The sequence below is a fragment of the Pinus tabuliformis genome, chromosome 4_1, assembly GCF_031772625.1.
Source record: "Pinus tabuliformis cultivar Carrire ecotype Pingquan chromosome 4_1, CPIR1, whole genome shotgun sequence".
Lineage (NCBI taxonomy): Eukaryota > Viridiplantae > Streptophyta > Pinopsida > Pinales > Pinaceae > Pinus > Pinus tabuliformis.
The window spans coordinates 464553096-464566822 of record NC_142303.1 but is presented as its reverse complement, the minus strand read 5'-3'; the positions used below and the strand labels follow the sequence as shown (position 1 = coordinate 464566822).

At 35.3% G+C, this 13727-nt stretch overlaps 1 pseudogene; it reads right to left on the bottom strand.

Moving 5' to 3' along the window:
- Positions 1-6106: 6106 nt before the first annotated feature.
- LOC149176443 (pentatricopeptide repeat-containing protein At4g21065 pseudogene) lies at positions 6107-6568 on the bottom strand (annotated as a pseudogene).
- Positions 6569-13727: the final 7159 nt, after the last annotated feature.

The window sequence follows — 13727 nt, the reverse complement described above, 5'->3', positions numbered from 1 at the left end:
TAACTTTAAGTTTCATTGACTGCATTCCAGGGTTTCTGAATGACTCTTGGAGTAGCTTATTAGGCACCAGAGGATTTTTATTTTTTTATTTTCTTTTGGGAGATATTAAAATCTAGTTTACATAAGATAATTTTTCTTTTAAAAAAATCAGAGATATATTGGTCTATGTGAAGTTGCGTCTGCATGAAGAGTTTGTTTGTTTGTTTGTTTTTCTTTTTTTTTTCTCTTTTTTTTTTTTTTTTTTGCATCAGCATTTGTCAAATAGAAAAATCCACAAACTTGGTCTTCGTAGATCCACATATAGAAAAATGCTCCTCTACCCAACTAGTGATGTTTAGGAACATTGAAATGGGTGCATTATGGGAACAACAGAGATATAAAATGTAGGACAGCAGTAGGAAAACAGAACAGAAACTTCCATTCCAATTATATTGGTTAATTCCCAATATAAGAAAATAAAAGCCAAATCCTATATCATTAATTTCAACATCTATGAAAATTTGTCCAAGATCAAATTCTAATGGCACCATAAGAATTCCAAATTTTACAAGCATTACAATCTAATGCAACATTCAAAAGTTCAGAGATAACATCTGAGCTATACGAAACAGAGAACATCACAAACGCCACCATCAATATCATTAGTGCTTAGAGAACTATAAAGATGAACTTATGCCAGATAGAAACATACATTAATCACCAAACCCTGTGTTTATCAAGAAATAATATTTCCATAACTTAAATATGGCACTCTTTTGTTTTGAAGGGCAAACCTTATATCCTCGATGACAAGTAAAATACCTTTAAGAGTGAATATTAGAAGTCTAATTGCAAATTTAGCCTCTACTATTAGACAATTACAAAATCATTAACATAGGCAACAGAGAAATAGCTCCCCACAGGTTCATCCTCTAATAAATTTAGATCTTATCATATATCCATGAAAATGGAGCTAATTTATCATATATCCATAAGTTTGTAGTTATCGCCAACTGCATTGTATTAAGGTTTCCGTCAATAACCATGAGAGGTGAGCTGGGACACTGAGAGTGGGGCAGTGGAGACTTGGGCTCGAGATCCCTCCTACATCATGTGGTTGTTTCCCAAAGGGTTCAGTTCACCCCACAAGGAGGCAATTGTTTGTTCAGTGGTTGAGCCTCAAGGTCATTCTCTTAGGAGGGGTGGTATATGCGAACAATATACACTGTAAATGTTGTCCCAACTCTTGATAGGTTGTGGATGCTCATCGCTTAAAATTCATAGAGGAAGCATTTGCCTTCAAATCAATGTCAGTCATTTTTAAAGGTTCTGGTAAGTCTAAATTTGACCATCTTTGGTTAAGTTGTACAGTTTCATAAAGTAATCCGAGACTTAGTTTAATAATTTTAATTTTTAGTGCTAATATATTTCAATTACGATGCAATAAATAAGTTGTGCTAACTTCAATTGTCCAATAATCTGGGATTCAATGAACAATAGTGATAAAAATTTGAGTAAAAATTGACATTTTCTCTCTTTCCCTTCTATCAATTTTATTTTAAAAATTTAAAATTATTTGTTATCAGGGTGAAAATTGAGTAAAAAAAAAATCAGCAAAACCATTTTGGTTATAATAATGCCAATACAATCTGCAAATGCGTTTCTGATAGTGAGCATTTCCAATTGTACGAAATGCATTTCCTAGTCATGTTTGTTCAGCTGAAAACACATTTCAGGGCTATACGACATGTGTTTAATGAATGATACAACCCTATACTACACATTTCCTGCAACTTGGATTTGTTTAATAATCTCAAGGAATTTTGAGTAACCCATATCGCTCTGTAAATTATATGCCTAAAGCTGAGGCTGTTTTTAAATTATCGTTATGAATCTTTATTTCCGTTAAAAAGAAAATAATACTTCTATCCAAATCAAGTTAGCCAAGAAGCCTAGTGACTAGATCATATATGCTCTAATGTTGAAGCCACAACATACATTCAAATTTGAACAAAAGCACAGGTTGCCCACAAAAGAACTAAATAAAATCCTAGATAGTCTTTCACAGTGAAACACCATTGATTTCTTGAGTGATTTGCCACCCCTCTTGAAAACTACGTGAGAAGCATATATCTTAGGCTATATACAATGTATAAACAGACTGACCAATTTGCCAGCCCTTGAAATCTAGGCACCTACCATATTTGAACCAGATATATTTTAACAACCAAAGAAAATAAATTTCCCATACTATGGTGCCACATGTTAGGAACAACCTTTAAGGCATTGCAATCCTTCAATCGTCATGGCAAATCTCCAGTTATAATTAGAAGTTTCCAAAGTGCAAGAGAGCAATGACCACTGTAATAGCCATAAGAGAGCAAAATGAAGGTGTTGAATCATGAAGGGATTATGAGACAAAATAGTTCATTTCACAGAGCCACATCTCGTATTATATTTACCCTAAATCTATAAACCTCTCATACGCAGAATTGGTTGCCTGCCAATAAAAATGATTTAATAAAGAATGCTAAAAGTGATATTATCATTCCACATAAAACCAGAAGAAGTATCTCATAAGCACACATTACCCCACATCTCCATGACAACATGCCAAATAACTAAGGGATGCCTACCGAAGCCTAATTCGTACTGTGCCCAGATTTACATAGGAACAAATACAAATTATCCGGAATCGATCATGAATGTTTACTCTGTGCTCTTAACTTGCATGGCCCCCATTCCATATTTACTTGTTGAAATTCATGTTCAGAGAAAGTGATTCCTTTGCTCCATTCTCCAGCTTGGTCATTCTTCTTTCCTCTTCCGAGGGAAACCATTATGCTATTAATTTTCCATGCCCAATGTAAATTTTACCTTCTTAAGAGGTAGTTTATAACTTTATACCCCATGTATTTTTCAAAAGTAGCTTCCAACCCATCAGAATAACGAACTAAATCTTTCAACATAAATATCTTCATATTTTATTAAACTAAGACACTCATTTTCAAACACTCTAAGAACTTTCAACCATCATTAATATTACTTAGACTACTGCTGCCATTGCTAAGGTTATAATAACCTCGACATATCACAACAGAGAATTTTGCCTAAAGTTTGCCCACTGAATAAAAGATTCTGTTTGAACTCCAGCTCAAAGCAAAAAGGTCTATGCTATTTTATGGTACCCAATTTAAACTCTGGGTACATGCAGAGAATTCTGGTTGTGCCCAAGTGTTGGTATCTGCCAAGAAAGATCAAGTCCTATTAGCTGGCAGCCTATAGTGCATAAACAAGCTTTAGGACTCCAAAAACTTACTAGACTGCCCAGCGCAACAAGGAAAGTGACCTGTAGTCCCTCTGCCTTCTTTGCTTCTTACTTGGGGATGCATTCAATACCCTTTTTAGCCTTTTACTATACAAAAGCAAAGCAATGCACTAACTAGACTTGAACCTTTCTTTAAAATATATGGATTTTCAACTTTATATTCTTCTACATTAGTTTAAGAAAAGATAAAATGGCCTGAAAAATGCAGTACCGAGAATTCCCTCTAAACCTTTTCTTGCCACAAATGCTGCCAAATGTCCATAGACAATTTTAGAAATTTTGTAACGTGACTCAGGTTCAAAACTCTGCGGTAGCTGGGAGGAGACACCTAAAATCTAGTCATGTCAAAAGTTGGCATCAACCAGATCATGTGCAATCCCTGGGTGATTTTGACAGCTTAGATGCCCTTGGGTTTGGTTTCTTAGACAGGCTAATCCCCACAAGTCACTGACATGCTAGCAGGATAAAAAAAAACAAGAATAATTTTTTTATTTTTCTCCTTTCCCTTTTACTCCATGTTCCACCATGTAATTTAGTACTCACGACAACAAAAAGTGCACACACCATTATATGTTTAGTTGTCCATTCATGTTGTGAATCTGCAAGGTACTGCTTACAGCACTCACAAGCATGCCAATCAAAATGATGTTACAATTCAAATCCTAAAGAAACAGATGTGGTTTAGTCAGATGTCTCCATTGTTGCACGAAGAAAATATTGTCAGGATACCAGTTCAATTCTAATAAAACCACTACAGGACCCCACTTCAATAGAACTGATAATACTCTGACCCCAGTCGTGGCCATGGTAGCTTTGAAAAAATTAACTTGGAAAGACTACCCCTCGTGTCAAATGGAAATCAACCATTGCATCTTTCACTTGTCTTTGTCAACTACATTAGATTCAAAATTGGAAGAATATCATTTTTCACTTTAAAGTACTACCATCCCTAATCCGATGATATCACATAATCAAACAAAAATTATAAACCATATCGCTCAAATGCTATCTATCCACAGAGGGAAACCAAGCTATGTGGTAGTCACACATCCTCAATAAGTCCTGGACAATAGATTAGTAAAAAAAATTGGACCTTACATGTCCTGTTGAATTAAAAAATGCAGCACCCTGAAATAACATGAGGAGCAAGACTGCCAATCTGTCAGACTAAGGAAATCAATAACTGAACTGACAACACTGAAATTGTCCTATCTTACAATGAAGTAACTGAAATCCTCCCCTTTACCAAAACAACAAAACAGGCATATCTTGAACATAATATATTTTGACAAAATTGATACTATAAAGCCTATCAGTATAAACATATAGGTAGATGACATCATGAGTATCCTTTTGATGGTTGTCAGATTACCAGTGTGGTTAGAAAACATATTTAGTAATCTCAATTTTTTTTCAAAAAAATGTCACAAGGCTCAACTCTTAGCAGCAAAAATTATGTTCATTAGCTGTCAAAAATCACGTTTCAAAAAGTGTTAGAAAAGATTTCGTAATGTAAACATCTTAAATGTTGGGCAGAGACCCAGGCAATAATGAAGGCATTTAAATTCTAAATTGTAAAATGTATGGCATTTAATTTTGAATGGAATTACAGAAGTAGTTATAAGTGATAACATAACAGGAATTCTCAACTAAAGCAGAAATGTTAATGAAGAGATTCAGACAAGCTGCAGAGACACAAAAGCATGAAATAAACCGAGTAATGCAGAGGAGATTCTGTAGCACATAAACAATAAATTTCATAAAAGCGTTTGGAGGAAACCCTCAGAAATCAAAATATGGGATGGCAAAATCTTGGTTAAGATAAATATGAAGCCTAGAACCCTTTTCCCCTGGAAAATGCAACAATGGGTATTTTCTGATACATATGTGCACTTACCCTCAAACAAATGGGAAAGTTTATATCCACTGTAAATGACAAATGAAAAGAACTGAATATGTATTGGCTATATTTAAAGTTACCTCCCGAATCAATCGTAATATGGATTCAAAATATCAAGTTTTGCCCATTTTTAGGACAAATCAAATAAAGGGTGAATGGCATAACATATTGCAATTTTTTACAAAGCTAAGAACAGAATACCTAAGCTTGGTTGACCCATGAATCTTATCAAACTACCCAAGATACAAACGGTACTCGATAACAAGATATGATAATAACATGAAAGGTAAAGGAAAAATATGAGGATTATTGTGAAAACAGAAAATTGATTTCACTGCTATGAAACAAAACACTCTAAAGTTTTTCCAAAGCTGTAATTTCGGAATGATGTCTATCAGATTTAAAGCAGGAGATATCCATCATTGTTTTTATACTAATTTTGGTAACAATCCTAAACCTTTCTGTTGAATATTTCCGATGTCCAGCGGCTGGAGTGAAACTTGAATTCTTTTGTATTATATCCTGAATAAAGTCCTCAACCTTACAGATTTACATGGCATGATAACAGGACAGAAGGAACCATCTTTGGCAGCTGAAAGATGGGGAGAACAGTTGCAAGAAAAAAATAAAAGTAATCTGTGGGAAGGAGTCAAACAAAGTAATGCTTTCTGCAATGTCAAAGCTGACAATCAGTATAGTTTAGCCTATGCTAAATGTAAATATTAAAAAAAGCACCTAGAGTATAATTTCCTTGAAGCATTTCAGGATTTAACATGTGAAGCAATATGACCACATTTTGAATAGAGATCTGTGAGGGAGGTATCTACAAAGATGTTGATCTCAATCTCATTTCTAATCATGTAACTATGCACACACTTACCTCGTTGAAGAGCTTCGACCTATGTACATGCTCGGAGAACACTAACCATAGTAACGGGACACGGTACCACCTCCTCTAGCAGCATTTGATGGAAAAGCGTCAATGCCTCATAGGCATGTCCATTCTGAGAATATCCAACAATCATAGAGTTCCATGACACCAAATCTCTCTCACACATTTTGTTAAACACTTGGCGTGCGTTCTCTATACTTCCACATTTTGCATATAGAGCAAGAAGGGCATTCCCCACAAATAGATTGCAATCCAATCCGGCTCTTATTATAAAATGATGAACCTTCATCCCCTTCAGAATAAAGGGAAGAATGAGTTCATCGGGTTGTATGCCTTTCTGCCGCATTTGGGAATAGAGTAGGAGGGCTTCCTCACAGGGTCCATTCATGGCGTACCCTCTGATGGGCACATTCCATAAAACACAGTCCCGTTTAGGGGAATTTTCAAAAACCAGTCGTGCATAATTCATGCGGTCGACTTTGTATAGAGGTTTATTAGTTTGCTTAGCAAGAAAATATTTCCATGAAACCCAAATCTGAATATGTGTACAAGCTTGCAAATATGAAGCCACACCTTCGTAAGTATCAATAACGGCGTTTGGCTTCTGTTTCTGTTTCTGTTTGTCAGTGGTTTTGCATTTAATGGTAGTGGAAGCTACAGTTGGGCTACGACAATGGATGAGATAGGCATCGCCATTGATGTTGATGTTAGAGTGTGCATGAATATTTACATGCTCTTCCTTTTTAAGTATGTGATGAAATTCTGCTAAGTTGGAGGTTGCACAAGGTAGGATTGTCTATGCCAATTCCATTCTTCAACTGAGGGGACGAGAAAGACACCCCATGTATTTATTTCCAAATTAGTAATTATTATACGGTAAACTTATTTGCACTCATAATACAGGGAACCCTTAATGCAAGAAATGTTACATGTAGAAAGCGAGAATAGCTAGAGTTTTTATTTTTATCGGGAGAGGAGAATACATAAAATTTCAGAAATGTTACATTGGAAGCGAGAATAGCTAGAGTTTTTCTTCTTACAAGGAGAGGAGAATGGTAAAATTAGAGAAATTTATATTGGAGCAATACTTAACAACACTCTTAATTGGGGTTTAGTGGGCTTTGGGTCCAGATTTTGAACCAAAGCTCTGATACCATGTGTAAAGGCATGTTTTCTATTATGAGAGCCTCAACCTATTATACACTAATATATCTATTTTCCCGCTGGTTTAAAAGTTAAAAATAAAAGAACTTGTTGGTCTTCTCACATAGCTTTAAACATTTAACATCTTATCATTTTATCGTAAGCAACATAGGTTAAGGTGAGCATTCCATTGATATCAACTTGACAAGAGTAGTCCATGAAAAATACCTGTTCCGACGGTTGATGATGATACCTTTGTCTTATAGCTCCAGTTGAACGCTCCTTCTGACCGACCCAACCGGATTTGCCTCCCAGCCAACTAGGAAACAAATTCCTAGCCCAGGAAACCTCCACAGGTTCCCTAGCCCTCCGTGCCCAAGTCCAACCAGATATAGTGTGTCCTCAATAAGAATGTGCAAAACTAGATAATGATACTTTCCTCCTCTCAAACCCAAGAAACCTCCACAGGTTTCCAAGGTCTCCCAAAATCATAACAAGGCCAAACAATCACAACCAACCCCCCACAATCCTAAGCAAGACTCCAACCCCCCCTTTTCTTCCTTCCCCCTTCCCTTTTATACCCTCTTTCCTCAACCACCTCTCATTAATGTTATTAACTTCTCATCCATCCTTAGTTGACTTCTCTTCTCCCAAGTAAGTTAGGAGTACATTTGGAATTGTGACATGAATATAAAATTGAGAATTTAATGGGAAATGATCATGTCTTCTCCCAAGTAAACCTGAAAAGTACATTTGGGAATGTGAAGTGTAATTACATGGAGAGGACCATGTCTTCTCCTTAGTAAATGTGAGGGTACATTGGGGAATGTGAAATGAATAAATATATATTGATGATAAGATGGAGAGGACTATGTCTTCTCCCAAGTAAATGTGAGGGTACATTGGGGAATGTGAAATGTACTTACATGGAGAGGACTATGTCTTCTCCTTAGTAAATGTGAGGGTACATTGGGGAATGTGAAATGAATAAATATATATTGATGATAAGATGGAGAGGACTATGTCTTCTCCCAAGTAAATGTGAGGGTACATTGGGGAATGTGACATGATTACATATATTTTGAAATAATGGAAGGAGACCATATCCTACATAATATTCAATTTGAGAAGGTAAGTGGGGAATTTGAATAATGGAAATCATAAATTTATATTAAACCAATATTTCTCAATATCTTCAGATAATGTAAATATTAACAAAATTTGTAGGATAAGATTTAAGTGGGGCATTACAGTGTTTACCATGCACATTGTCAATGCATGTTTGATTACTTTTTGGGGGAGCTCGTTATAAAACAATTTTGTTCATATTGTTGTCTTGGGTGATCGTTTTGTTATTTGCATCATGTCAACAACTTCTTCTCTAAGCTATACAGTGGTCGTTCTACTAGTTGCATGATGTGTGTGATTTTTTCTCGGAGTTGTATGGTGGCATATTACACAGTTTGTTCACGGTGTCTCCTAGAGCGAGGATGGTGTAGAAGCTTCTACCAACTATGTACTAGGTGTGAGCATAAGGTGTTGGCAGATAAGCTCATTTTGAATGCAGGCGCAAAATGTGTAAAATATTTGTTAGGTAAGTGGTGCCTCCTTTATGTATGTGAGTGTTTAGATTATTTACACAATATATGTTACAACTTTGTAGCAATGAGATCTGAATCTCAAAATGTGGAGAATATATGAGTGCTTAAAACGTTCATACAATATATGTTACCACCTTGTAGCAATGAGGTGTGAAGTTGAGAATGTGAATATTGAAAGCAAAGTTACCAAATTAATGAGGATTGTAACCTCAAAACGAGAACTCCAGCCCAAAATATCCCTATTTTTGCACAAAAAACATAAGAGAATACCCCAAAAATAAAAAGTGTTAATGTTGCATCAGTACTTTTTCTCCCGATTAAAATTCCAAACTTTTTTTAGCAATGACATTAAAAACCAAATCTTTTGTGCAATAAATATGAAAAAATACCCCAAAAACTAAAAGTGTTGATGTTGCATCAACACTTATTTTTTCCTGGATTAAAATTCATTTTTTTTATAATGGCATTAAAATTTAATTTTTTTAGTAATAAACATGAAAAAGCACCCTGAAATTGAAAAGTGTTGATGTTGCATCAACGGATTTTTTTGTCTGTTAAAATTCCAAATTTTTAAGCATTGACATTAAAAGTAAATTATCATGACATCGAAAAACCTTAAAGTTCTAATAGTTTTTTATGGTAACGAAGAAAAAATATCATGACTCCAGAAAACCAAAAAATTCCAACAATTTTCAACCATAGAGTTAAAATATATATATATATATATATATATATATATATCATGACTCCGGAAAACCTTAAAATTTTAATATTTTTCAACCGTGGCGTTAAAGATAAATTATCATGACTTTGAAAAACCTTAAAATTTCAACAATTTTCAACCATGGAATTAAAAACGAATATCATGATCATAAAAAACCTTAAATTTTCAACATATTTCAAAACCAAATATCATGATTAAAAAAAATCTTTAAAATGAATATATTAATCAAATAGTTGTTATACCAAGAGTAATTTTTTTAAATGTTAAACATATAGTTCTTTTAAAATCTTAATCAAATAAAACTTGACAAATTGCAAAAAAACGTAAAAATCAACCAATAAATTGACACGCAGTGGGGGCAAACTTGACCCGTTGCAATGAAAACTTAAAAATCAACCATCAAATTGATGTACAATGCGGGCGGACTCAATCTTTGTAACAAACACTTAAAAATTAACTACCAAATTGACACATAGTGGGGTCGGGTTACTAGTCAACCATCGACACAACCCGTGCAACAACAAAAAAATAAAAAAATAACAAAATAAATAAAAATTAAAGCAAAACAAAACAAGAATTAAAAGAATTAAAATTAAATAGAAAATAAAATAAAACAAATCATTAAAAAATTGTAAAATAAAAAAGGGCAAAGAAATTAAAAAAAAATAAAAAAATTCAAACATAAAATAATTATAAAAACATAAAGCAAAAAAGAAAAACCAAGCATAAAGATTTGAAAAAAAAAACAAAAATAGCCTATAAAATAGAAAAATTATAAAAAAAAATAAAAATTGCAATAAAACTTTAAAAACAAAGTAATGGGATTAATGCTTTGGTAGAGATGGGTGCAAGGACGACCAGAACTTTGGAAGAAAATTTGGGACCAAAAGTATGGCGATGGCAACTTTCAAGTGGTGATAATCCATTCATCTATGTTCCCCACATGCTCATCCATTTGGAATTTGGCCAAGGAAAACAAGGCTTTAGTGCAAAATCATATTTTTTGGGAGATCCAGAATGGAAACACTGCTAGAATTTGGGATGAATCACAACAACAACTGCCACGTTTAGACCGGGAAGTAGGGATTCATTACCTTAGAGATTATACCACATATAAAGGAGCGGTGATAGTTGCAGATTTTTGGAGAGAAACCAATCCTCAATCCTAGTGGCAATAATGGAAAACTAAGAATAATTAGCCTACAGATAGCACGACTCGTAACTGACCTACTCTTCAACAACATTTGCAAGATAAAAGAATCTCATTTACTGAAGATGATGGCAAATTAAGGTGGGTTTATAAATCAGTAGGCATTTCTTAGGAATACCTCACGAGCCCCTTTGGAAGAAAATCTGGATAACCAAGTGTAACACCCTCCTCCCACATTTACCTAAGCTAACCGGTCCACTGGGGTAAACATGTGACGAGAGGCTACTATTATGTGATTCAACTCCCCAAGTATAGTTAAGGAGGTGGAACCAACAAACACAACCAAACCGACCTTTCTCGGGAGCTACAAACCCTTCAGGAAGTAACCAACCCCTCAAGGTGCTTAACCCTTGAGACAACTTAGCTTTTCATTGTCTTAGAGCCTCAGATGCTCCCATGGAAAGGCATGCATGCAACCAAAGCCTTCCAGTCACTACCATAGCAAGGGCATGCCATCGACCCCGAATTATGTGCCACGTTTTCTAGGCCAAGACTGAGGCCACTGCCCAGAACTTCATGAAAATTTTAGAAATGATAACTAACATTGGAGAAAATGTACTAATGCAAACACTTGATCAATGATTTGACTAGACCCCTACTAGCCATGATAGACATTTCATCAAACATGTCACAAATATGCAATCTATAGGTCATAACAACATATCTAAGCATTGGGGTCTCATACTTATCCGAGATTCGCAAAGGAGCATTGTTGTCATATCACAATAGCTACATTATCATCTATTAGGTCATATATTCATTGTAATTTCAATTACTAATCAAAACATGAGGAGAGTCGTATATCAAGTTTGTCATAAAACATACTCATAACTTGCATATAACCAACAAAAATAACAAGGATATCACAATCATATAATCCACATATAAGCCAGTACATTAACACATGAAATACCAAAGAGAAGGAGCTCTTACTAATGAGTACAAAAACCAACCAGGTTTTGGACTTCCAAGAACCACCCAACCATAGATTAGCTAAACCAAATATTTCTTTCAATCAATCACCCCCGTGCCATATTCCAAGCATGAATGTGGGACTCAAAATCAAACCAAACCAGGTTTCTTCAAGAGATATCACAATTCCCACTAGATCACTAGGCCCTAAACAAATATTGATTTGAATTTAAAATTTTGAAGGTTTATTGAAAATTTGCAAGTAAATTTATTCAAGTTGCAAAAGTACATAAATTTTAGTGTTCAATACTCAATTTGTAGAAAATAAATAGAGACAAATAAACCATACACAACAACACAGAACAATAATTGATAACGAAGTTCACCCCTCGTGGGCTATGTCTCTGGGTCCATCTTCCAATGTTGGGCCTCTTCAATTATGTGCTCAAATATGTAATTACATAGGCTTCCATTCCTCAGAATGCAAAACTAATGGATAAGACTTTGGAAAGGAAAAATGGCATTTTTGGCACATTTATTTATGAGAATAATGGAAATTATGAGAAAAGGGAGGTGAAAGGTCACAGGTTGCATGTGAGGAGGAAAATGAAGGAACATAATGTAAAATGAAGGAAACATAGGCCTCATTAATGAAAATACTTCTCTAGATCAATTAGGAACCTTTTGTTAGTTCAATTTTGGAGCTCTCTCTCTCTCTCTCTCTCTCTCTCTCTCTCTCTCTCTTAGACACTTAGAGTTTTCTTGGTGCACTTGGGCATTGGATCAAGAAAGGTAAAGAAGGCAAGAGGAAGTGAAGATCAAGCAAGGAAAGCATGATCAAGCAGCTACAACATGATTCTTTGCAGGTATTGATTTGCATGTGTATTTTCCTTGCTAGATTTGGCATGCATGGCGTTGCATGTGGTTTTTTTTTTGTCATGGAATGGGTTTTGCCAAGTGTGACAATGTTTTTCAGCCTAACCTTGCCATTTCCTGATAGCCTTGATGAGATAGGTCCTCATACTTCGGTTGAGTTGTATTGTCAGATGGATTCGAAGTCGAGTGTGGTGGATCTTCGAAATGATAAACACACGGCCTAGTGGTCCCTAAACCGGACTATGGATCATGGTAAAGCCACTGGCCTAGTAACCCCTGAGCCATATTGTGGGTTGCTGTAAATCCAGGATTGTGTGCCTCAGTGAGCCTAATAATCCTTTCTTGTGAATGACAGGATATACGGTAAATCCAAGAGGTGGATTTCTCTCTGTTGGGCCTAGTAATCTGGGGATGGGATGTATGGTAAAGCCTAGAGAGTGGATCTCGAGGGCCTACTGATCCCTGGATCAGACTATGGATTACGGTAAAGCCTGAGAGACTAGGAGGCACTCAAATTCCTCACAATGTAGGTGGAGAACTCTGGTAGCATCCATGCTTGTTTGGTTCTTTTCAGTTGGTTATGAGTCCCACATTCATGCTTGGAATATGGCACGGGGGTGATTGGCTGAAGAGAGATTTGGCTTAGCCAATCTATGGTCGAGTGGAACGTGGTAGTCCCATCCCCAATTGGTTTCTACATTCATTAATGAGAAATTCATCCCTTTGGTTTTCATGTGTAAATGTATTGGTTTATATGTGGATTCTATGGCTGATATATTTATGGTATTTATGTTGTTACTATGTTGGTTATGTATATGTTTTATGACCACAACTATATATGGATCTCATCATGTTTTTACTTTTAAATGAATGGAAAATGTATCTATGACCTATTAGATGATAATGCAACAAATGACATGAGGGAACAATGGTTCTTAGCGATTCTAAGATAAGTACGAGATCCCTATGCTTAAATTTTTTATTTACACCTGTAGATTACATATTTGTGATATGTTTGAAAAAATGCCTGTCATGGTTAGTAGGGGTCCGGTTCAGGGCTTGTTCAACTAATTTATTTTGCATCACTGTTTCCATGTTATTCTACTACTTTGAAGATGTCATTTCATTATGGTCAGTGACTGGGATTTGGGTCTGAAAAAGT